Source organism: Dermochelys coriacea, chromosome 5 (genome assembly GCF_009764565.3).
Source record: "Dermochelys coriacea isolate rDerCor1 chromosome 5, rDerCor1.pri.v4, whole genome shotgun sequence".
Classification (NCBI taxonomy): domain Eukaryota; kingdom Metazoa; phylum Chordata; order Testudines; family Dermochelyidae; genus Dermochelys; species Dermochelys coriacea.
This window is the reverse complement of record NC_050072.1, coordinates 65,775,623-65,800,772: the sequence shown is the minus strand read 5'-3', so window position 1 is coordinate 65,800,772 and position 25,150 is coordinate 65,775,623. Positions and strand designations below refer to the sequence as shown.

The window sequence follows — 25,150 nt, the reverse complement described above, 5'->3', positions numbered from 1 at the left end:
GAGTTAGGGATGTGGTTCCCAACTTGAGTACACATATTCGTACTACCTGTCAGTGTGCTAAAATTAGCAGAGTAGCTACATTAGCACAGGTGCTAGCCATCCTGGTTACAAATCTACCTAAACTCCATAGCTATGCACTTGGGGGCGGCTAGTCTGTGTTGCTGCTCACGCTATTGCAGCTACTCTACTACTTTTAGCTTACTAGCTTGATTAGAGCTAGTACGAGTCTGTCTGCTCGAGCTGGGAATCACACCCTTATGGCAAAATGCAAAGAGTGGTAAAACCATCGGGTTCCACCCAAAGAGAAGTGAAGGCAGGGGGACCTGTCAGTTGAGGGTGTGCTTCTGAGGGACTATGTCAAAGGGTGGTTGGCCCCTTTAACGGAAAAGTGGGGCCTCAGTCCCACCTGTGAGAAGATCAGCTCACCTCTCCAGGTGGATAATGATGAGGTCATATGACAAACTCAGGCCAGGCCTGGGGATAAAAGGAGGAAGGGACAAACTGCTGGGAGCAGTCCCTGGGAAACGGTGCTCAAGTAGGAGCCTATACTCCAGCTAGGCAGAGCTGAGTGTGCCAGGCAGGACAGACGCCTACAAAGCTGCAGCTGGCCTGAGAAAGCAGCTGTAGGTGAGTGCTGCAGGGATCAAGACTGGTTCCTGTAAGGAATAAAAGGGTCTGTTTGACTATAGCCCAGCTCTGGGAAGGTGGGCCAAGGAAAGAAGAGAGTGAAGTGCTTGACTGACAGCCAGAGGGGAGAAGGCAAAGAAATCAGGGCAGATCTTGTATCTTTTCCAGAGGCTCACTGAGTAGGAAGAGGAGATGCTGAATCCAGCCGGAATCTGGGCAGAAGAGGCCTTAATTTTGAGTTTGTTTGGACTCAATGTACAACCCCAGAGGAGGACTTCTCTTACATCTTTTGGAGTATGAGGTGTTCTTTAGGGGGAACTGAGGTAAGGGGCTGAAGAGCAACCCTGGCCACTGGAGAACACTCAAGAGTCAGCCAGCCCTGCTACAGACTGCAATGGGGTTTGAGTCACAACCACATTGTAATTGTGGTAGGATATTGGTAGGACCCCACCAAATTCATGATCCATTTTGGTCCATTTAATGGTCAAAAGATTTTAAAAATTGTAAATGTCATGATTTCAGCTATTTAAACCTGATATTTCAGTGTTGTAATTGTAGGGGTCCTGACCCCCCAAAAGGTTGGGGTGGAACAAGGTTATTGTAGGGGGTCTGCGGTACTGCTACTCTTACTTCTACGTTGCTGCTGCTGATGGTAGCTGGAGAATGGTGGCTGCTGGCTGGGAGCCCAGCTCTGAAGGCAGCACCAGCAGCAGCAATGCAGTGCAGAAATAAGGATGTCATGGGATAGCATTGTCACCCTTACTTCTGAGCTGCTGCCTGTAGAGCTGGGCCCTCAGTCAGCAGCCACCACTCTCTGGCCACCCAGCTCTGAAGGCAGCAGCGCAGAAGTAAGGGTAGCTTGGTATAGTATTGCCATCCTTACCTCTGCGCTGCTGCTGCGGGGGCGCTACCTTCATAGCTGGGTGCCCAGCCAATAGATGCTGCTCTCTGCTTCCCAGCTGTGAAGGCAAGACAAAAGTAAAGGTGGCAATACTGTGATCTCCCTAAAATAACCTTGTAACCCTCCTGCAGCTCCCTTTTGGGTCAGAACCCCCAATTTGAGAAATGCTGGTTTCCCCCATGAAATTTGTATAGTATAAGGTAAAAGCACACAAAAGACCAGATTTCACAGGGGGAGACCAGATTTTAGGGTCCATGATGCATTTTTCATGGCTGTGAATTTAGTAGGGCCCTAGATATTGGAAATACAGGGTGCTGTAGCTTGGTGATCCCATTTAAGTGGACAGTGACCAGAGGAATTCCACTCTGGGAAGAATGCAGGCAGAAAAGTCTGTCACTTGGAAAGAATGCCCATGGAAGAGAGTGCCCATGCAAAGACTGGTAGAAAGATTTAATGTGTGACTTACCCTTGTACTGTTGCAGCAGCTGTCTCTGGAAGATTGAAAATAGCAGTTCTGACTAGTTAGTTTTAGATTTGTCAAGTAATAGCAATTTCCTAGCTACTTAAAAAAGAAACTTTAAACTTTGATGTGGTAAGGTTTGCCTTCCCAACTGTGCAAGTCTCTATCGAAGTTCTCCGCATTATGGGTGTAAGTGATGATCTTGTGCTTATGAAGTGAAATGCATTACAGCAAGTGGAATTTACCTCTTACCAGAGCTGAAGGTTATGACAGTCCAAGCTTCCATTTTGCTCCAGGAAAGAAAGATTAAGATTGGACTAATAAATGGAGAAAGCCCCCAGTTGCATAGCATATACTAAACTTTCTGTATAATTTCATTGATTTAACACACACATATATAGATAGCACATCAGCCATATGAGGTCTCAGTCCAATGCAAATGAAAACTGCTGAATTAGAACACTGCAAAAATAGTACTTCTGTGTAGTTCTGTTACAGTTATGATCTGAAAGGGATGAGATTTCTATCTGGCAATTGTCCTCGGTTGAGGATTACAGATTAGTGGGGAGAGGGGTATAGAGATTTTTTTCTATCCACAGTATTAAATGTAATTGATTTCTCTGCCTTTTTTGACATTTATAATAATGTATTTTTGATGAGTAGAATGTCCAGCTACAGTAGGAAAATAATAAAAATTTAGGAACAAAGGAAGTAGAACTGAAAAGAAATGAAAAGATTTCCAGGACATTTAGACTATTAATTGCTATATAGAAGAAGAGGAAAGACATGAGGACCAAATCCTGCTCAAAGAGAACAGGTTCTATACTGGGGAGGTTTGCAGAAGTGCAAGTAGGGAAAGGATTCTTTCCCTTCAGACCATGGAGTAGCAATAGAATCATTAGGTGGCTGCTAGACGATCCTGAAAGTAGTAGTAGCCCCAGGGGAATCTTCATAATTATGAATCCATTGGCTCTGCTCCACAAGGAAAACCCTTTCACATTAGCCTGTTGGGACCCTCAGCACAAGTGTGTTCAACAGCATGCAGAGAAAGCTCGCCACCCATAGGCGGTCCTCTAATTCTCCTCTGCATGCCCTCTATATACCACTGAAGAGCTAACTACTTAAAAGTAAGAAGTAGGAAATAAAAGCATCACTCTATGATCTCTGAAATGCTGAAGAAAAAAGCAAATTAACACAGCAGTAATAGAAAATGAATTTAAGATGAAAGGAGGAATAACACAGTGGCTGCTCAGGGGGAAAAAAATCTAATGTAATAAACATTAGTGTAACAGGACAAGATGAAACTACACAATTTCCTCTCACTCCAGCAAAGAATCTGAGCCAGAAAATGGTTAATCATAACTGGACACTTTCCCTGCTGTTATATGGAATTGTTCTAAACACTTTCTGGTTAAAATGATGTTATCTGGAGATTTATGTAATGTGCCAACTGGAGGTTGCAGCTCAAATGTTCCTTTAAGAGGCCCAGTTGTACTTGGGCACAATTCCCGGTGAAATCAACAGGCATAAAGACTGCAGTTCTAGCTTAGACTGGCCAATTTTATCTCTGATGTAGCCCCGTGATTTTGAGTGGCCCTACACCAGATATGAATCTGACCTAAGCTGTTCAGTAACTTCAATAAATTGGTTTGGTTTGAGAAAGAATATTCTGCTTGTTTGAGTGGGATTTTACCTGTTAATTTCTCAGCTAACTACAATAAATGGAAATGAGAAAGTAGAATTAGCTGTCAATTTTAAGCAAATCGAAAGCAAGACGGAAAAGAAAGAAACCTAATAAACAGACAGACTTCCTACCTAAACCCCTTTCATTTCAGACTTGCTGTAACTTGATTAGGCCAGTGGGAATGTGTAAGTCAGAGCTGGTTTAATTCCCCTTTGTATGACGGGAAAAAAGATTCACCCCATTAGCTGCACAGAAAATTTGTCTAAATGGGAATATTTTTCATTGCATTGATTTTTGTGAAAACCTGTTATCTATTAGAAATAGACATTAAATGACTTCCAGTGTAAAGTCAATTGAAATTCATGGTCTTCCAGCCCTAAAAGTGATGTCATTGCAAGCCCATGATGTAATCTGGGTTTAAACATTAAACTGGATTTTTACACAAAAACTGTTTACAATTTTGAATGTGCCAAAAAGATATGGAAAAAATGGCCAGGAGCAGAATGGAATTGTGATCATTATCTTGACAATTAATGATTTAAATAGATGCCTCTGCTGTCATGATCTCACTTTCAGCTCACGCTGGTCAGATAGCTTGGCAAATCCTACATAATGGAACCAGTGGCATGGCAAACTGATGTTGACAGTTAGTGGGAGCTATCTGGAAACCACCAAGGTCTGTTATTTGCTATTATTAGGGGATCTAGCAAACAGGAGACCACAAACAGGAGAGCTTGAGGGGGGAGAGGAGATCCCCCTGCTGAACAAACACTGTGCGAGTACTAACTAGTAAGGAGCGCTTTAAATTAGGTTCACAGGGGGCAGGTGACCAAAGCCCACTGGTAAAAAAGGCAGGGGAAAAAAGGGAGGAGGTGTTGCCTTGTATATTAAAAATGTATATACTTGGACTGAGGTGGAGGTGGAAATAGGAGAAAGACTTGTTGAAAGTCTCTGGGTAAGAATAAAAGGGGTAAAAACCAAGGGTGATGTCATGATAGGGGGTCTACTACAGACCACCTAACCAGGAAGAAGAGGTGGATAACGTTTTTTTAAAACAACAAAATCATCCAAAGCACAGGACTTGATGGTGATGGGAGATTTCAATTACTCAGACATCTGAAAAGAACACAGCAGGGCACAAATTATCCAGTAAATTCTTGGAATGTATTGGAGACCATTTTTTTTTATTTCAGAAGGTGGAGAAGGCTACTAGAGGAAAGTCTGTTCTAGATTTGTTTTTGAGAAATACAGAGGAACTGGTTGAGAATTTGAAAGTGGAAGGCAGCTTGGGTGAAAGTGATCATGAAATGATATAGTTCATTATTCTAAGGAATGGTAGGAGGGAGAATAGCAAAATAAAGAATGAATTTCAAGAAGATAGACTTTAGCAAATTCAGGGAGTTGATTGGTAAGGTCCCATGCAATGCAAGTCTAAGGGGAAAAAACAATTGAAGACAGTTGGCAGTTTTTCAGAGAGACCTTATTAAGGGCACAAGAGCAAACTATCACACTGCATAGGTGTCAAGGCTGATTTTCCCCCCTCGGGCACTTTGAGTGAAGAAGATGGGGGCCCGCAAGGATTCTAAAAATTAATACTGGCCACTCCAAGTTTGTATGAAACTCCCAAGGTTACAGCTTCTCCTCTGACCTTGGAAGGATAGATGCTGCCACCACCCAAGTGCAAAAGCCCCCTTCAGAACCCAGGAAGATGCACTTGAGAATTCCTTCCAGTGGAGTACCCTCAAGACCCTTCACCCCTCCTCCAGGGAAGAGCTGAGAAAGAAAAAGGAAATCAGGTGTTGCCACCAGCTAATTAACCAACATGTGCACAAACCTCTTACGACACAAAATCCAATCCTGTTCTTAAAGGTAAATTTTATTAAAAACAAAAAAAGAAAATACATTTGAAAATCAGACTATTGCTAGATTTTAAGAACCCACTTACAAAAATTAAGCATCAAGAATAACCTTCATAAGGTCCAGCTTAAAGGCTACAAGCAAAACAAAAGTATTTTGGGTTAGCATAGAGGAATCCACAAGCCATAAAGAAAATAACAGAGATAAACCTAATTGCATCTTCCTAAAAATTTCTTGATCTACTTGCATATCTGGGGTTTCAAATGATTAGTTTCTAGGTATGATTTGATGATTTTTCATCCCTGGCCCAAGCTCTTACAGCATAGCTGCAGCCTTGTTTGTGCTTCTCCCGAGAACAACAGACAGACAAAGGGGAAGTTTTTTCTCAATTTTAAAAAGTTCTAGCCTTCTCATTGGCTCTTTTGGTCAGGTGCCCACTCCCTTCCTTTTACCTATGCAGGGAGACTTTTTAATGCTTTACAGGTAAAGCAAGTAAAGAACAACTACCAAGAGGGATTTAAAAGTTAACTGGCTGGCTGGGTGTCCATAAAATGGAGCTATCCCCCACCTCCCCTTGCATTTATCACAGTAGGAAAGGTAGGAAGTAGGCAAGAGACCACCCTGGCTTAACCAGGAGATCTTCAATGATCTAAAAATAGAGTCCCACAAAGTGTAAACTAGGTCAAATGACAAAGGATGAATATAAACAACCAACACAAGTATGTAGGGGCAAAATTAGAAAGGCAAAGGCACAAAACAAGATCAAACTAGCTAGAGATATAAAGGATAAAGAAAACATTCTACAAATACATTAGAAGCAAGAGGAAGTTCAAGGACAGAGTAGGCCCGTTACTTGATGAAGGGGGAAAAATAATAACAGAAAATGTGAAAATGGCAGAGATGCTTAATGATTTCTTTGATTTGGTTTTCACCAAGAAGGCTGGTGGTGATTGGACATCTAACATAGAAAGAACAAGTCCAAAATTACTTAGACAAATTAGCTGGCTTCAAGTCACCAGGGCCTGATGAAATGCATCTTGGAATACTCAAGGAGCTGACTGAGGAGATGTCTGAGCCATTAGCAATTATCTTTGAAAAGTCATGGAAGATGGGAGAGATTCCAGAAAACTGGAAAAGGGCAAATATAGTGCCCATCTTTAAAAAGGGAAATAAGGAAAACCTGGGGAATTACAGATGAGTCAGCTTAACTTCTGTACCTGGAAAGATAATGGACCAAATAATCAAGCAATCCATTTGTAAAAATCTAGAAAATAATAAGGTGATAAGTAACAGTCACCATGGATTTGTCAAGAACAAATTGTGTCAAACCAACCTGATAGCTTTCTTTGACAGAGTAACAAGCTTTGTGGATGGGGGGGGGGGGGGGAAAAGCAGTAGACATATTGTATCTTGACTATAGTAAAGCTTTTGATACTGTGTTGCATGACTTCATGGGACATGCAACCTAAAGGGAGCTACTATAAAGTGGGAGCAAAACTGGTTGGAAAACCATTCCCAGAGAGTAGTTATCAGTGGTTCAGTCATCCTGGAAGCACATAACAAATGGGGTCCTGCAGGGTTCAGTTCAGGGTCTGATTCTGTTCAGTATCTTCATCAATTATTTAGATAATGGCATAGAGAGTACGCTTATAAAGTATGCGGATGATACCAAGCTGGGAGGGGTTGCAAGTGCTTTGGAAGATAGGATTAAAATTCAAATTGATCAGGGCAAACTGGGGAAATGGTCTGAAGTAAATAGTACAAAATTCAATAAGGACAAGTACAAATACTCCATCCACTTAGGAAGGAACTATCAGTTGCATGCATCCAAAATGTGAAATGACTGCCTAGGAAGGAGTACTGTGGAAAGGGATCTAGGGGTCATAGGGGTCAAGCTAAATATGAGTCAACAGTGTAACGCTGTTGCAAAAAAAAGCAAACATCATTTTTGGATGTATTAGCAGGAGTGTTGTAAGCAAGACACGAGAAGGAAGTCTTCTGCTCTACTCTGTGCTGATTAGGCATCAACTGGAATATTGTGTCCAGTTCTGGGCACCACATTTCAGGAAGGATGTGGACAAACTGGAGAAAATCCAGAGAAGAGCGACAAAAATGATGAAAGGTCTAGAAAACATGACCTATGAGGGAAGATTGAAAAAATTGGGTTTGTTTAGTCTGGAAAAGAAGACTGAGGGGGGACATAACAGTTTTGAAGTATGTAAAAGGTTGTTATGAGGAGAAGGGAGACAAATGTGTTTTGTTTTGTTTTTTTTTTAACCTCTGAGGATAGGACAAGAAGCAATGGACTTAAATTGCATCAAGGGAGGTTTAGGTTGGACATTAGAAAAAAAGTCCTAACTGTCAGAGTGATTAAGCACTGAAATAAATTGCCGAGGGAGGTTGTGGCATCTCCATCATTGGAGATTTTTAAGAGCAGGTTAGACAAACACCTGTAAAGAATTGTCTAAAGAATACCTATTCCTACCATGAGGCAGTGGACTGGACTAGATGACCTCTCAAGGTCCCTTCCAGTCCTGTGATTCTATGATTAGAGAACTTTAACCATTATGATGGAAAGGGTAGTTATGTCATTGAACCCACCTCCCCTGATGAGGGGTTGGTTCCCTATAAAGTGTCTTCTAGTGTGCCAGAGTGTATTTGAGTTACTATATTAAGAAAGCATGAAATAAATGGACACTAGCTTTACTTTTCTCTAGACCACTTGCCCACCTCCTTCAGAATTTCAGCTCATTGTTTTCCCGATGATTAACAGCACATGCTGGACCTAGTATTGTGGGCCCCAGTGACCACTAGAGTACAGTTAAGGTTGCAAAGTAACTTCTATTATATGATCCACTGTTTTCATAGGCTTATATATTTTTGAAATGTATACCATTAAACATATGGGGTAGGCAATACTGCTAAGTTAACATTACTTGAACTCTGAAGCAAGGGTGTCTGTATTTGTTGATGCAGGGGTGAGCACAATGGTGCCCTGGACTCTTACTGGGGCCCTTAGTCATACTGCAATATAAGCAAAAACCTTCTGACTTTTTTGTCTATGGTAGCAATAATAATATTGCCAATTAACTGCTGTATTATTGAGGGTGGCAAGGTGAGGCACATCTAGTGTTGGTAGAGGTCAACTGCATTCTTGTGGGGTCCCCTGTGAGTAAAGTAGGCAAATGGCAGAACACAGGGTCATATTCTAAGTGCACCACAACTGAGAATCAGTAGTTTTTCAAGCTGTAACTGCCTAGAGTCAATTAATCAAAATTTATAAGATCATCTGCATTAGTATCATCTAGCAACTCCCAATAATAGTGTCCCTTTCTTTTTCTTCTTAGAAAATGTATCAGTTTACTATTGCCATAGACTTGAAATTTGTCCTAACTAAATATTTAAGGACGTTGCTATTTAATTTCATACAGTGTTATTCAAATGCTAACTTCTGAACACATGAACCTGATTACAGAATAACGTTTTAAGTGGTTTCAAAACCACATCAGCACTGATGCACACAATTAATGGTATTTGGGGTTTCTCTGAATTCTGGACACACAACTTCAGGTTTGGTCAAAGACATTGTGGAAGGTGCAAGGGACCTTATTTTCAGGGGGGAATGGGAAGAGGGTTGGGAACAATTATAGTGCCTGTTAGCCCACTTGGGGTGCCAGTCATCTCAAAGGAGGCAGAGACAAGGAAATATCATAGCACCACCTCAATCTACACTGGCTAGTGTCAGGCCACGGATGGGAGATCACAAGGAAAATACTGAACTAATGTAGCCTGGGCAAGGCTATTCTTGGCATATTCCTTAACCTCATTCTCATGAGAGTTTCAGGCATCAGATTACTGTGAGATTATTATAAGAATCTGAACTATATAGTGTTTACCTGGATCAAATCTTCTGAAGCTTTTGGGAGTCACCTTTGAAAACCTGTGATATTGGACTATGCTCTCCCTTCTGCAAAAGGCACAGAATCGAAGATTCTTCTATTTGTAAAGCAATCTTTCATGCTGCCCTGAATGAGGTTATAGACACTTCTGAAATGGCATTACTGAGAATTGTTATCTCTGATTTCTTATTGTGGGCACGTCCCATGATCCTCAGACTTTCACTATGCACTTTACTTACTGCAATTAGCCCTTTTATTAACCTCTAAGGGGTATTTCCTTTGATCAAGTACCCCAGGTCAGTGTATTTTGCCTTCTGTCTCATTACATGTGAAGATAATTTACCTCATCTGAAATAATGGACTGTAGTACAATATGCCAAAGAAATAGCAAAAAGTGCTGAAATGTTTTAAATAAGATGGATTTCATTTTGATTCCCTCCTACCCCCCAATTTTAAAAAAGTATAAGAAAAAAAGTATACTTAGGTGCAAGACTCCCTAGCATCAAGTCAGTCAGTCCAACCCTTTAAATTGAAGAAAGAAAACTTGATGCTGTTAGTCTTAGATTTCTGCCTCGCTCAGGTTGTCAGAGTTCTTGTTTGACCCTGACATTGCAGTGTGTCAGAGCTCTAGGTCCTGGTATCAGTGAGCAGCTGCACACCATCCCTCATGGTGTTGCTCAGGCCTGGCAGTTCTGGTCTAAGATGTCTTTGAAGTGGATTGGTGTGAGCTTGCATTCACTTATGAGCGATGGAATCATAGGTTGCATTTGTATAAACACACTATTGGACAGGTGTAATATCTCTGCAGTGCTTTAATCTCTTGCAATTTTGTTCACTGTTTAAGTATATCTCTGGTTACCCTGACTAAACAGGTGACTGTCCCTTAATTTTAAGAGCTTCTTTGAACTTGCATATACTATGCCCTGTCCATAGAATTTTCTTGTAATGGAATAGTCTTTAAAAGAGCTTCTTCTTCTTTTTGTCTCAAATAAATGTGAATCTTTCGAGCCAGGTTAACATTTTTACCTCCAATCCTATGGTAGTTCTTAATCTTCTGAATTGATTGATAGACAATGGGTCAGTTTCTCTTACATTATATAGGGATTTTAAAGCTATGGGTATTGCAGGGAAGTGTGTTCAGTAGTCTTCAATAATACTAATTTATAGCAAATATGGTTTCTCAGTATCTGGTGTGCCATCTGTCACAGACATCTGTGTTTTGTTTGTTTGTATTTGCTTTTCAGTAGAGTATACAGTCAAAAGAAGCAAGGAGAGCTTGCTCTGAAAGAGGAGAAAGGAGGCAGACAAAAAGGAAACAAAAGTGGAAAGTACTGTAGGTTGGGGGGGGAAGTGCTGTCTTTGAAAGATTGATTAGATGCAAGACTTTCCTTTGTGTAACCTCTTAATTACCTCAACAAAATGTCTCAAAATGGATATAATTACAAATTTTCAATGGGTCTGTAAAAATGACCCATTTGCATGTCGAAAATGGGTAATTCCATGTGAGAAACTGGCAGTTAATGTGTAATTACCTGTTTTTATACATTAAAAATTGACTTTATACATGCAGCAGAATAGTTGACTTTCTAATAAACATCCCCTTTAAAAATGTGCACAACTGAGTGAGACTGCTTTTATGCATTCCTTTTTAAATATATCCTGTCTCTCTCATGTTATTTCAATCCCATAAGAATGTGTTAGAAGTAATGGTTTCTCTGCTCCATTGAACTGCATTTTCAGCTGTAAGCTAGAATTATAAAAGATCAATTTTAATAACTAATTGATATGTAATTTTCCATGGGGCTTTTCCTAATAACCTTTTTATGCAATGCAATTAGTTGTGGTCTTTATTTTGTTACCACTTTGCAGTATTAAGCATGCATATTGTCCTATTCCTGTGTGTGTGTGTGTGTGTGTGTGTGGCTACATAAAACTAACCTTACAAGCACTCAGTTTTTTGGATGTATTGCTATCATCAGTCAAGACGCTCCACAGCTTTCTACTTTGCTGAGGAGGGTATCAAGCAATAATAAAATTATGAGAAACCTAATAGAAAATGCTTTCTTACTGCTCATCCACTTGTAGAAGGCCCTGGGATTATTCTGCTCCATTAATTTCCTAGCCATATTGTTCCCTCTGCCTCTCATTTCACATGTGGGGAATCATAGAATGACTGATACCTTCTCTAGGTACTGGAGTAATGAAACAAAATAACAGAAAATTCTGAATTTTATACTGTGTCCCCAAATTACAAAAGAGGTAGAGTAAGGAGATGACTATTATATACTGCAGATACAATTTACAGAGGAATGGCACTAGTCATAAAAACAAATCACTCTATACTTTGTGAACAGTGGCTATACCTAATTAGCTGCAACTACTATACCTTTTCACCCACTTAAAAAAAAATCCCTTTAAAAAGCCAGATCAGGGGATTATGCTATCAGTAACATCTCCACTGACTCAGTGGTGACATAAAAAGCTTGTTGAATCTGGCACAAATATGCTATTATCATGCTCTTCTAATTGCAGGAATGATTCTATGAATTTTTTTTACCTTCCAGGGAGACGGTTGCCTTTATCCATTTTAGGAGGTCTCTGAATATAAAAAACAAGAACGATACTAATGTGATCATTACCTTTGATGTACTCCATTAGCTTCTCTCTGTTCAGCTTCCATGCTGCACCACAGCATTGTTTGAAAGGTAAACCCTCTTTTTAGTTAAAAATAAATGAACAGTGAATACAATATACTTCAAGTTATACGCCCACTGCTCTAGTTTTCCTTGTACTAACCTACTGTTGTATCCACAGACTCTGCTATCCACTTATCTCTCAAATGCAGTCTTGCTTTATTGCTGGCCTTCTCAACAAAGAAGGGGAATGGCAAAAGCCACCATGTTTGTTGACAGGTTTCAGAGTGATTTCCCTCTCAACAATCTCTTGTGGAATAGTCTCTTATCTGTCTTTCATAATGTACCTGGACATTGTAATGTACTGTAATGTACTCTTTTCTCTTAGTGCTTATTAATTTAGTGCTTATTAATCCTTCCAGCCCATATGGTAAGGTTACCAGCAAATGGGCTGATTAATTCCAGCTGTGGTCATGGTTTCTACAATATGATCTGTCTCCTGGAAACTGGACTGAGGTCACTAAACTTATTTCATATAGCTACAAGAGTTATGTGGTCAGAATTTTCAGTCATTACCAGTGTAAGCCCTGTAGACATAGATCTTGCTGGGCATGAGTAAATTTGCATATAGCTTGATTTGCATGCAAGGTTCAGCTGTAAACAAGGGTGTGACAAGCTATCTGCTGGAGACCTCATTTTGGGGCTAGTTGAGATAAGTAGGAACACCCTGAACTAATGAGCTTGAAATATTGATAAGATGCGGACATAAGCAGCAGACATAAGCAATTGGTCCTTGCACGATCAGTTAAGCAATTGATCCTTACATGAACCATATAATGTCCAAACCAATTAGGTGTGGTCTAAACTACAAAGTTAGGTGAACATAATGTAGCTGTGCGTATGTCTATGCTTAAATTTGTCTCCTACCAATGTATCACTATAACAGGACACTTACAGTAACACCACCTTCCCAAATGGCATTAATCTATGGTCAATGAATTGAGACTGATGCATCATGCGTGTAGACACTGAATTACTTATTTCGATCCTAACAGTCCTCCAGCAGCTTTCCCACAATGCCAGACAGTGACCACTCTAGTCACAATTATGAACTCCACTGCCTAGAGATCAGAAGGCTCCCCATCTCTCTAACGCCTGATAAATTTTTGAAATGCCTCTTCCTGATTCTGTCTTGGCTAGCACACCTAGTAGATCTCCATTTTAAGCCAGTGGTTCTCAAACTTTTGTACTGGTGAGCCCTTTCACATAGCAAGCCTCTGACTGTGACCCCCATTATAAATTAAAAACACTTTAATATATTTAACACAGTTATAATGCTGGATACAAAGAGGGGCTTGTAGTGGAGGCTGACAGCTCGCGACCCCCCCCCCATGTAATAACCTCGCAACCCCCGAGGAGTCCTGACTCCGAGTTTGAGAACCCCCTGCTCTAAATGGATGGGAGATACTGGGTTCCTGGGCCTGTGGGGAGAAGAGGTCGTGCAGGCACAGCCACAAACCAACTGTAGAAACATGGACACTTATGAGCTAATTGCATGAGGGGCTTGCAGGAGAAGGGGTACAATAAGAATTAGTAGCAGTGTTGTATGAAAACAAAGCAACTGGGTTGGGCATATCAGAAGGCCAGGGAGGCCATGCCAACAGTTGATCTTTTGCTGAGCTGCAGACCTGCTGTTTTTTACAAAAGAGCCGCACGCTATACTTGGTGGAGACCCCATCACCACCCGAACACCATTGTGGATACCTCTGAGGACCCATCACCACCCGAACACCATTGTGGATACCTCTGAGGACCATGAGCCACAGGCCCCTGGCATGAGGAGAAGGTGAAGGAGGAAAAAGAGAAGGATGGGGGACATGCAACTGGTGTGAGTAAGTACCTGTTTGCACTGCGATGGAGTCTCAATCAGTCCTAACGTTCAAGCATGGGTGAGCTTACTCAGGTAAATGTGTAATTGTATTTCCCATTACCTTGAGGTCCTGATAGCGCTCCTGACTTAAGATACAGCTAGCAACTTTTCATTAATTTACTCGTACTACAACAGGTAGTGTTATCTGATTGCCGTTCCCTTGCAGAGTTAGGCAAGGGAGGCCATGTGGAGTAGTTTATGTACACAGGGATGTCCCTTGAATCTTCCTGAGAGATATCAATGAAATGTCCATGGAAGTACTCTGCAATCCTATCCTGAATGTTTCTAGGGATTGCAGGCTTATTTCTTCCTCTGCTGTAGGACATTTCCCCATGCCAGTTAGCGATAACTTCAACAGGCACCACTGCAGTACACAGGCTAGCAGCATACTGTACTTGGTGCTTTGTGAGACCAGCAGCAGCTGTGCTTGCTGTGCCTCTTAGCAATGAGACATCAGCTAAAATTGCCACCACCTGCTGAAAACAGTGCTGGTATCCAGAACCACTGCCTTATACTCATAGTTTCCCTCCTTATTTCCCTCAACTCTGGCAGGCCATGCTCACCATGGCTGGTGCTGTGAGTAGTGCTGTGCACAAAGCACATCCATGCAGAAGTGTCAATAAGCATGTATTGTTTAAAATTTTAGGAGAGCAAGGGAAGGGAGTTTTGAAACTTAACTTCCACTTTCCATTGTGACTGTAGTGGCAATGAAAACTCGTGTGTGTCTCTGCATCTCTGAAGCCTTGAGGGGTGAGCTCCCCCTTCATACTCTTGGAATACCTTAGCCAGATACAGAGGAGAAAGAAAAGACCTGGGATGATTTGCTCAATGAGATCCTGCAAACCTCTGCTGCATCAAGCTATAAGCAAATGTCCAAATGGCAAATGTTGAAGGCAGCCTGGAGAAGGGACTTTCTCCTGTCCACTCTTTCCAGCAGAAAAAAGAAAGGGATGCACCAGGATGTAATGTGGCTTCTCTGGCAGCAAACACAGATGCTGCAGGCTCTTATGGACATATAGGTTCAACAATCCAGGGCTCACTTCTCTTTGAAGTCCATGGAGCACTCCATTACAGAACCTCCTTATACCAGCCCCATCAACATCCCATGTGGCTGCCTCCTTACCCCTAGTACTCCACCCCAGGGGAAATTAAGACAACCACAGCTTCACATACGGAAACTGCAGTTTTCACAGGTCAGCGTATCAGAGGTAAAATAAACATGAATTTTCATTTAATTCTGTTCCATTCATTTATAAAGTTTTTTTAATATATTTACTTTTAAATTGCACAGATCTTTCTCTACACTTTTGTTACTGAATAAAACTCTATTTGGAAAATTACCTTTATTAGTTCACAACTTATGCTGCAGAGTGCTTAGCCATTCTGAAAGCCCCTTCTTACTTGTTACTCTATACTGTGAGAGAACTCACAAGAGAAGTGACAAATGCAGTGTAATAATCATAAATGTACAGCAAGTACTTCCACATTAGTAGGTTCACTGATAATGTTTGTGTACCTAGATGTACACTAAGAACCACACAGCTCCTAACAGGACTCAAAAAACAGCAGGGCTAGGTTCTGCACAGTACTGGGGTTCATAACACATTACTGTGGCACATTGAAGTGTTCTTTCAAAACCTCCCTGAGCCATATAGCTCTACACTGAGCTCTTCTAATAGTCCTTGTGTTTGGCTATTAAACCCAGTAGACAGCTGTTCCACCTCTGTTCCTCATCCTGTTGGCAACAATTCCTCTTTCCTTCACAGATATTATGCAGAACACAGCAGGCTGCTATTGGGATGTTTCTTTTCACTGAGATTCAATCTAGTGAGTAAACACCAGTGACTCTCAAACTTCCAAAAGTGCATTAAACTGTTATTCTGCACCTGCTCAGCTAGTAGTTCAATCTTTCCTTTGTGCTGCTGAAGTGGTGGGTGTACAGCTTCATGAGCCAGGGAAGCAACAAGCAGGCTGGGTTCCCCAGGATCACAATGGGCATTGATAAGATGCGGACATAAGCAGCAGACATAAGCAATTGGTCCTTGCACGATCAGTTAAGCAATTGGTCCTTACATGAACCATATGATGTCCAACACACACTTTGCGTCTCTACAAAAGAAAAAGGACACTAAACTATCTAAACTACTACATGCCACAAGGGGCCACAACAGTGGTTCCCTTAACCCATCCAGCAATATTGTTAATCTATCCAACTATACTCTTTGCCCAGCAGAAGAATGTCCTATCTCGGGGCCTCTCCTTCTGCCTTTCCACCTCCAAGAACATGATGCAGTTCTCTGGTGACCTAGAATCATATTTTCGACATCTCCAACTCAAGGAATATTTCCAACACACCTCTGAACAACATACTAACCCACAGAGACCTTCCTACCAACACTACAAAAAGAAGGATTCTGGGTGGACTTCTCCTGAAGGTCGAAACAACAGACTAGATTTCTACATAGAGTGCTTCCGCCAATGTGCACGGGCTGAAATTGTGGAAAAGCAGCATCACTTGCCCCATAACCTCTGCTGTGCAGAACACAATGCCGTCCACAGGCTCAGAAACAACTCTGACATCATAATCAAAAAGGCTGACAAAGGAGGTGCTGTCGTCATCATGAATAGTTCGGAGTATGAACAAGAGGCTGCTAGGCAGCTCTCCAACAACACTTTCTACAAGCCATTACCCTCTGATTCCACTGAGGATTACCAAAAGAAACTACACTATTTGCTCAAGAAACTCCCTGAAAAAGCACAAGAACAAATCTGCACACACACACACCCCTGGATCCCCGACCTGGGGTATTCTATCTGCTACCCAAGATCCATAAACCTGTAAATCCTGGATGCCCCATCAACTCAGGCATTGGCACCCTGACAGCAGGATTGTCTGGCTATGTAGATACCCTCCTCAGCCCCTACACTACCAGCACTCTCAGCTATCTTCAAGACACCACTGACTTCCTGAGGAAACTACAATCCATTGGTAATCTTCCTGAAAACACCATCGTGGACACTATGGATGTAGAAGCCCTCTACACCAACATTCCACACAAAGATGGGCTACAAACCATCAGGAACAGTATCCCCGATAATGTCACGGCTAACCTGATGGCTGAACCTTGTGACTTTGTCCTCACCCATAACTATTTCACATTTGGTGACAATATATACCTTCAAATCAGCGGCACTGCGATGGGTACCCACATGGCCCCACAGTATGCCAACATTTTTATGGGTGACTTAGAACAACACTTCCTCAGCTCTCGTCCCCTAATGCCCCTACTCTACTTGCGCTACATTGATGACATCTTCATCATCTGGACCCATGGAAAAGAAGCTCTTGAGGAATTCCACCATGATTTCAACAATTTCCATCCCACCATCAACCTCAGCCTGGACCAGTCCACACAAGAGATCCACTTCCTGGACACTAAGGTGCTAATAGGCGATGGTCACATAACCACCACCTTTATACCGGAAACCTACTGACTGCTATTCCTACCTACATGCCTCCAGCTTTCACCCAGATCCCACCACACGATCCATTGTCTACAGCCAAGCTCTACGACACAACCGCATTTGCTCCAACCCCTCAGACAGAGACAAAAACACCTACAAGATCTCTATCATGCATTCTTACAACTACAATACCCACCTGCTGAAGTGAAGAAACAGATTGACAGAGCCAGAAGAGTACCCAGAAGTCACCTACTACAGGACAGGCCCAACAAAGAAAATAACAGAATGCCACTAGCTGTCACTTTCAGCCCCAACTAAAACCTCTTGAACGCATCAAGGATCTACAACGTATCCTGAAGGACGACCCATCACTCTCACAGATCTTGGGAGACAGACCAGTCCTTGCTTACAGACAGCCCCCCAACCTGAAGCAAATACTCACCAGCCACCACACACCACACAACAGAACCACTAACCCAAGAACCTATCCTGGCAACAAAGCCCATTGCCAACTCTGTCCACATATCTATTCAGGGGACACCATCATAGGGCCTAATCACATCAGCCACACTATCAGAGGCTCGTTCACCTGCGCATCTACCAATGTGATATATGCCATCATGTGCCAGCAATGCCCCTCTGCCATGTGCATTTGTCAAACTGGACAGTCTCTATGTAAAAGAATAAATGGACACAAATCAGATGTCAAGAATAACATTCAAAAACCAGTCGGAGAACACTTCAGTCTCTCTGGTCACTCGATTACAGACCTGAAGGTGGCTATTCTTCAACAAAAAAACTTCAAAAACAGACTTCAATGAGAGACTACTGAATTGGAATTTAATTTGCAAACTGGATACAATTAACTTAGTTTTACTTTGTGTAATGACCCATCCACTCCCAGTCTCTATTCAAGCCTATTTCCCCATGTTTTTCCCCCTGCCCCCCTTCCTCAGACGTTCTTGTCAACTACTGAAAATGGCTCACCTTAATAATCACTACAAAAGGTTTTCTACCCCCCCCCCCCCCGCCGCTTTCCTGCTGGTAAGATAGCTCATCTTAAGTGATCACTTTCCTTACAGTTTGTATGGTAACACCCATTGTTTCATGTTCTCTGTATATATAAATCTCCCCACTGTATTTTCCACTGAATGCATCTGATGAAGTGAGCTACAGATCACTTCATCTTATGCTTAAATAAACTTTAGTCTCTAAGGTGCCACAAGTACTCTTTCTTTTTGCGAATACAGACTAACTGCTGCTACTCTGAAACCTGCTGCTACTCTGACACCTAATGAAGTAACCTGAGTGATTAACTGGAATTTTTTGGATCCAAGAGAACGGAATGAAGTTTTCTCCAAGAACTGGATCAGGTGTTCTGGATATACTGAGTAGAAAAAGGTCTTGGAGAGAATCTCAACAAACCCCAGAACTAGAAGGCCTAGAGGTGGAGGTCTCTACTGCTTATACTAGGGAGAAGGGGAAAATCTAGCTCTTATCTTAATTTGCATGAATTACGATGTTTACCCCTAATTCCACCCACTGAGTTGTGTTGCTTTGGTTGGAATTTGTCTTTGATGTTTATAATTGTACCCATCAAACATATTAGCTGTAGTTATTTATTCATGGAAAGGCATAGGAATTGTGCAGGATATGCCCTGGTGAGGGGTGACCCTGACATTGCAAGAAACTGACTCTGGTTGGGTAATGAAGCTCAGTTCTCAGCAGAAAAAGGGGAGAGAGACCACCTTGCAGAGTGAACCTGGACTTTATTTTTGACATCTGGCAAAAGGGTTCCACTAGTCTAGATTGGATTTGAACTGCCATCTTGGGGCAAAAGTCTCTGTACTCTATTCCATTACCAATTCCTTGTGCCAAGAAATCCTCTACCTTTTGAAATTATTGTAACTTTAAAAACTGATTGAGGTTTTTTTTTTATATGGAAAGAAGAATGAAAAGTTCACAGCGTGCTCAGACTGTTTGCACTGAAAAAACCTCTTTAATTCCCTATCAGTATTTTAGAAAAAGTGAAAGGCCAGTGTACTTTCTCACACACTGCTGACTCTGCCATTTTTCATGCTTTGTTCAAGAGCAAACATCCTGCCTTGCACACTGGGGCAAGGATCAAAGGCCACAGAATATACAATTTCAGTTGTAGTTTATCTAAGAATTATCTATCACTTGGCTATCTGTCCACAGTTTTGTAACTGAATTGTTCATAACTGGCCTCCGCTCTTTGTGTTCAAAGTGATGGTGTAATTATAGTACTGGGCAAAACTATGCCATTTCATAGTGGGCAGATATATTTTTTCATAGTTTCTCATAGGTCAGAAATGCCTAAATAATGCTTATTTGCTATTTAAGTTTTTTTTTTAACTTGTTTAAAATTTGTTGTCACTAAATTTTCAGAAGTGAATGGGATGTTAGTTACTCAATATTACTTGTACTTTTCTAATTCCCCTTGTTGTATGGTAAATGTTTGCACTAATATGTACTGTTAAGATTAATCTGACAAATAGAAAATACTATTTTTGGAATTATTTTCTAATGATGCACTATAGTTTGCTCAATCACCATCTTCCTTAATTTTTAGGTTTTTTACTCCATCCTAGGAATGGTTTTAATGGGCAATATTGGTTTTGTAGTACAAGACAAGGACATCTACTAAACCTAGTAATGGATTTATGCCTTCATCCAGCTCCCATTGAATCTGAAAAGAGTTCTTCCATTGATTTAGCTGGGCACTAGATTAGAGCCCTTCGAAAAGGCCACAATGTGTAGTATAGAAGGCTAATAATACAATACTGACATAGGTGATTCAGGTAGCTATGCCTATAGTTAAGGTTGCCCAACATTTCCATTATAAGTCCCTGTTTTCAGTTGCTTAGAACTACCGGATTTAAAGCATTCAGACTAATAGATTTACTGGAGCTGCAATAACTTGTAAACCATTTTTACTAGTTTCCTTCCTTCGAGCACACTATTGCCTGTTTCTAAGCATTGCCCTCAGCTAATATCTTCAGTATCACTTTTCAGTGCAGTCTGGGAATTCAGGTGCAGGAGAGGCTCGGCTTGTAATATCTGCAGAGACTGAGTATAATACAAGTAATTCTCATTCTTGACTGGCAGCTTAGAATGAGAATTAAAAACAAAACAGGAAACCATTAAAACTATCATAAAACATATGGTTTAATCTTATATAATTGAAACTATCAACCTAATCTCCTCTTTCACCTTGGAGTTCAAATGACAAATGTCTGCCTCTTAAAACAAATGAGTTTTCTTCCATTTCCTTGAATTGTCAGTAGGGAAATACATTCCCTGGGTGAATGCAGCCTTTGAAGACATGACTCAGAACAGTTTTCTGCTTTACTGTGATGCTGTGGCACTTTAAGGTTCTAATCCTGCAATGTGTGGAGCTCCCTCAATTTCAACTGAAGTTAGGGTCAGACTCCAAGGGAGCCAGATGGAGACACACATGGTCCTGAATCTTCTGTTGATGCTTCTAGAGTAACTCCATCAAAATCAGTTTTACCTGGTTGTCACTTTGCTGGTGTAACTCAGAGAATGGAGCCCTATGTTTTTGGACGAGTATTACTAAATTAAAAAGATGTTTTGAAAAATCATACAATGTATTGTTCTGTTCACTAAACATGATTTTTCTAGATTTGGAGAAAGTTTCCGAAGCTGAAACCTCCTCTATTCTTCTCTTTTTGAAATGTTCTAATATCATAGCAGATAGCATTCTAGGAAAGGTGTGGTCTAAAATGCCCTCTCCTCTGCTGAGGTGCATCAAAGACCAATTACAAAGACTATCTCAAAGGAGATCACTGCTAAACCCAATCACAATCAAACAGTTATTTTGAGCAGTCAAGTTCTGCTCCCATGTAATTAAAGGTCAGCATAAATTGTTATTAGTTTATTCTGGCATCATGTGAAACTGCTCAAGCTATTTTGCAGTGACTGAAACTGAGGATAGCCTTTAGCTTTAAATGTTTAGGTTTAAACCTAATGGAATAATTAGATTTCCATTACAATCAAAATGAAATGCCATACAATAAATGGCAAAAACCCAGAGGATAATATTTGACCTTTATTATGACCTCCATATAAATCCATCACATTTTTATGTATTCCTGGAGTCTCAAGGAATGTACATTACTGGATGCAATGTTAAATTGAAAATGTCTTCAATAAAATTAGTAATTCCGAGATTACTTGCTTTTACTAAACATGAAGCTAACGAATGCAAGGGAAAGAATCGGTTGTATTGCAAGTGAGATGGATGGATGGATGCTGTGACAACCTTCCATCCCTAGCCTAAAAAAAAAAAAAAAGTGTTTTGCCAGTGTTGATAAGAATACCAACATGTTAGTAAATGAAGCAAAATACATAGCTGTTCTAAAATCAGCAGTTCCCTTTGAAGAATTATAGTGGTTCTTGCATATTCATGACAATCTACGAGGGGCCCCAATTTTGCCACCCTCATATTGAGTAGTACTACTCAATGTGACTACTTCCGTGGTGAGGTACTTCTCAGCATGAGTAAGGGTGGAAGAATTGGGCCCTAAATTATTTCCATTGGAAAAGAATCCAAAAGGAGGTGACATCTACAAAATGAACATACTGTGGAAAGTTGCAGTATAACTCCATTTCTCCAAAAGGTTTTTGGCACAGGGCCTGTGCAGGGATTTGGATGATTCATGGACTCACATTGGGATGCACACACATAATTTGGAGTTTAGATAAGCAGGGCTGAACATGGTTGCTCAGTTGTTACATGAGAGATCACATAGGTCACTACAAAGAATGGCTGGGTGAAAAACGTGCTCTAAAACCAGTGAAAATATGTTGATGCTGCATAGATAGGCAAATCATCATTATGTTGCACTAGGGGAACCCCTGCATCCCTTGTGTGCTGAACATCAGGGCAGGAGGTACTGTTGTATTGTATTCTGGTTCTCCTATCAAACTCCTTACTGTGAGTACTTTCCAAGGAAATGTAAACATCTCGTCACAAATGCCTCTCTCCTGGTGGAATAACTGTGGCTGAAAAAGGACAAGGAAGAGGGGGAAAGTGGTTGTGTCAGCCAGAACCAGGACACAATCAATGGCCAAACACCACAGAGCAGGCCCAAAGAGAGAGGTGGCATTTATTACTTCCCTGGATATCAAGCAGGAGCCAGCAGTAAGTCAGCTGCATGGGTACCCTGGCCTGTAATATCTCTGGGCTGAGGATTCCAAATCACCTTTCCACCCCACAAGTTTTCATTTTGTTCAGGCTTTGTTTCCACTTTTGAGAATTTGCCTCTACAATGTGTATGTTTACATAGCTCGTAGCAGTGAGCCTCCCAGTATGGATCCTAGCATCTCTTTATGCCAGTCTAGTTCCCAAATGCAAGATCCTTCAGTAGCTGGATCAGTTACGTTTATGGAAGCTTTGTACCCATGAGTTGGCACAAATATGCTCTGATGCACTAGAGGATATGATCTAATTCGGTTTGCAATGAGATTAGTTTTACCTGTACATTTAATTAAGTAATGTTTGTAAACTGCTTTTGAGCATGCAAAACACTATATAAATACAAAGTATTCTTATTTATATTTGGATTTATTTACATGACTACTTTCTAATCCATAAAAATAAAACTCTACAAAATATATTACTTCTATTAGTTAAAAAGAAAGAAGTCTTCATTTATTAAATTGTCCAGAATGTTACAGTCATAAGATATAAGATGGCACAAGAATTGTGCATGCATAATGAGCACCTAAAATTGTTGGAATTCTTAATTCTCAGTATCAAATCTGTATCCAGGTCATTCAGTTGATTAATTACCATTGAAAGCTAAATCAGCAATATAAGCATAAGGTACATAAAATTACAATATTGAAAGGCTAATTAACTGGACAGAGTCGGGTCATAATTTTTAATACAGCATTTGGAACAATAGCTTTCCAATTGTGCATTTTTAATCTGTTTTTTACTGAGCAGAGCTTTTCCATCTGATAGGTCATGTGGCAAAAATGATGAAAACAGTGATGATATACTTACCATCCCACACTTCCTTTAGTATAAAGGCTCCTTGAAGAATACTCAGTGATTAATTTAAGTATAGAAAAACAAATTCAGCATTATTCTTGCCAGATGAGAAAATACTAAAGGAACGTGTTTATCTACCTATTTTGTACTAGATTGAGGTCTCATCCCAAACTCATTGAAGGCAATGGAAACAATCCTATTGTCTTCTGTGGCTTTGAACCAGCTTGTGTGTTTGCTAGCAATCATATAGGGAGGGGCTGCAATGAAGCTGGAGTCCCCAGGAGGGACTAGTAGTTACAATCATAGAAATGTAGAGCTGGAGACCAAAAGGTCATCTAGTCCACCCCCTGTTGAACCAAGATTAAATATATGTGAGGGAATTCCCCCAGCTGCAGCCTGGGACCATTGTGTCCCCTGATCTCTCTCCAGTCTCGGCTGTCTCCCAAAATGTCTTGTTAGTGACCAGCAGCAAACCCCTCCAGGCAATATGATCACACAGCACATGATGAGCCCCACACCCAGCTATATTTCATGAATGCTCTCAGAGCCACTTATGAATCACAGAGAAAGGCACCAGCCCAGTCCCCACCCCCCCAGCTCCCAGCACTGTACCTCAGGAATATACCATCTTACACGGTTCAAGATGGGCAATGAAAATGTATTAACTGGTTCACCACTTCAACAATGGAAAGTGGACATACACCCGACTTTGCAATACCTGAGCAGATTTGCCCCACACTTCAAAACTCACTGGTAAAGATAAACAAATGCATTGACTATAAAAGGTGATATTAAGTGATAGGCAAAAAGTCAGTTTGTTACCAAACGAAATAAAATGTAAGCATGCAGTCTAAACTGTCAACTCTCTTAGATTGGGCAGCAACTAGCTTAAGCAGTTTTTTTTACCTCACTGGATATTGCAGTCCTTAATATACAAGTTTGGCCCAGATTTAAGGAACAATCTCCTCTGTTGGAGTCTTGTCTTAGCTGCTTGCAGCATAGGTGGGGGCAGAAGAAAGGCCCAGCATGTGGCCTCTGTGTCTGTTTTATACCCTCAGTCCACGTGCTTGGAAAACACAAGTCCAGGCATGTCTGGGGGGCATTGCTGAGTCTCCAGGCAAGGTTGAGCAATTCCCCTGGTGTAGCCTCATGCGAGTGAGTCATTGCATTGTAGCTCCCTTGCCAGACAATGGTTGTTGATGAGTTGATTGATACCCTGACTGAGTGTTGGTTACTTTCCTTGCTGTTGCCTCTGGCTGATTCCCCAACTTACAGCATGTTTTAGTGACAACCATACCACACAATTCTCATAACTTCATATGCACTAATGATATACATATATGGATAGAGAAATGACTTACAGCAGATCATAACCTCTCCCCTGACACCTTACAAGGCATGCTTTATATGTAAGATCATGATGATATAAAAATGAGGAATATGGGGGTTACAGGATATTCCTCCAAGATATTGTGACAAAGCTCTGTCCTTGCCTCCTTGGGTCCCACATTTCCTGGCAGATTTCACTAGCCTCAGAGGCTCACTGTGACCCTCCATGTAACCCTTCTTTCTCTAGAGACAAGGGTCACAGTCTACTGAGCCATTTTCATCATAAGCCAGCGAGGGAGGTGAGGAGAAGTTATCCTTCCTT

At 41.1% G+C, this 25,150-nt stretch overlaps 1 long non-coding RNA gene across 2 annotated transcripts; it reads left to right on the top strand.

Moving 5' to 3' along the window:
• Positions 1-486: 486 nt before the first annotated feature.
• On the top strand, positions 487-21,667 carry LOC119855935. 2 transcript variants are annotated; one of them, XR_005293079.1, is made up of 5 exons: positions 507-627; positions 11,993-12,133; positions 13,769-13,953; positions 14,694-15,199; positions 18,707-21,667. It is a non-coding gene; the product is annotated as an uncharacterized LOC119855935 (long non-coding RNA). The 2 variants fall into 2 exon arrangements; XR_005293080.1 differs by lacking the exon at positions 14,694-15,199 and having other exon boundaries at positions 487-627; positions 18,707-21,488.
• Positions 21,668-25,150: the final 3,483 nt, after the last annotated feature.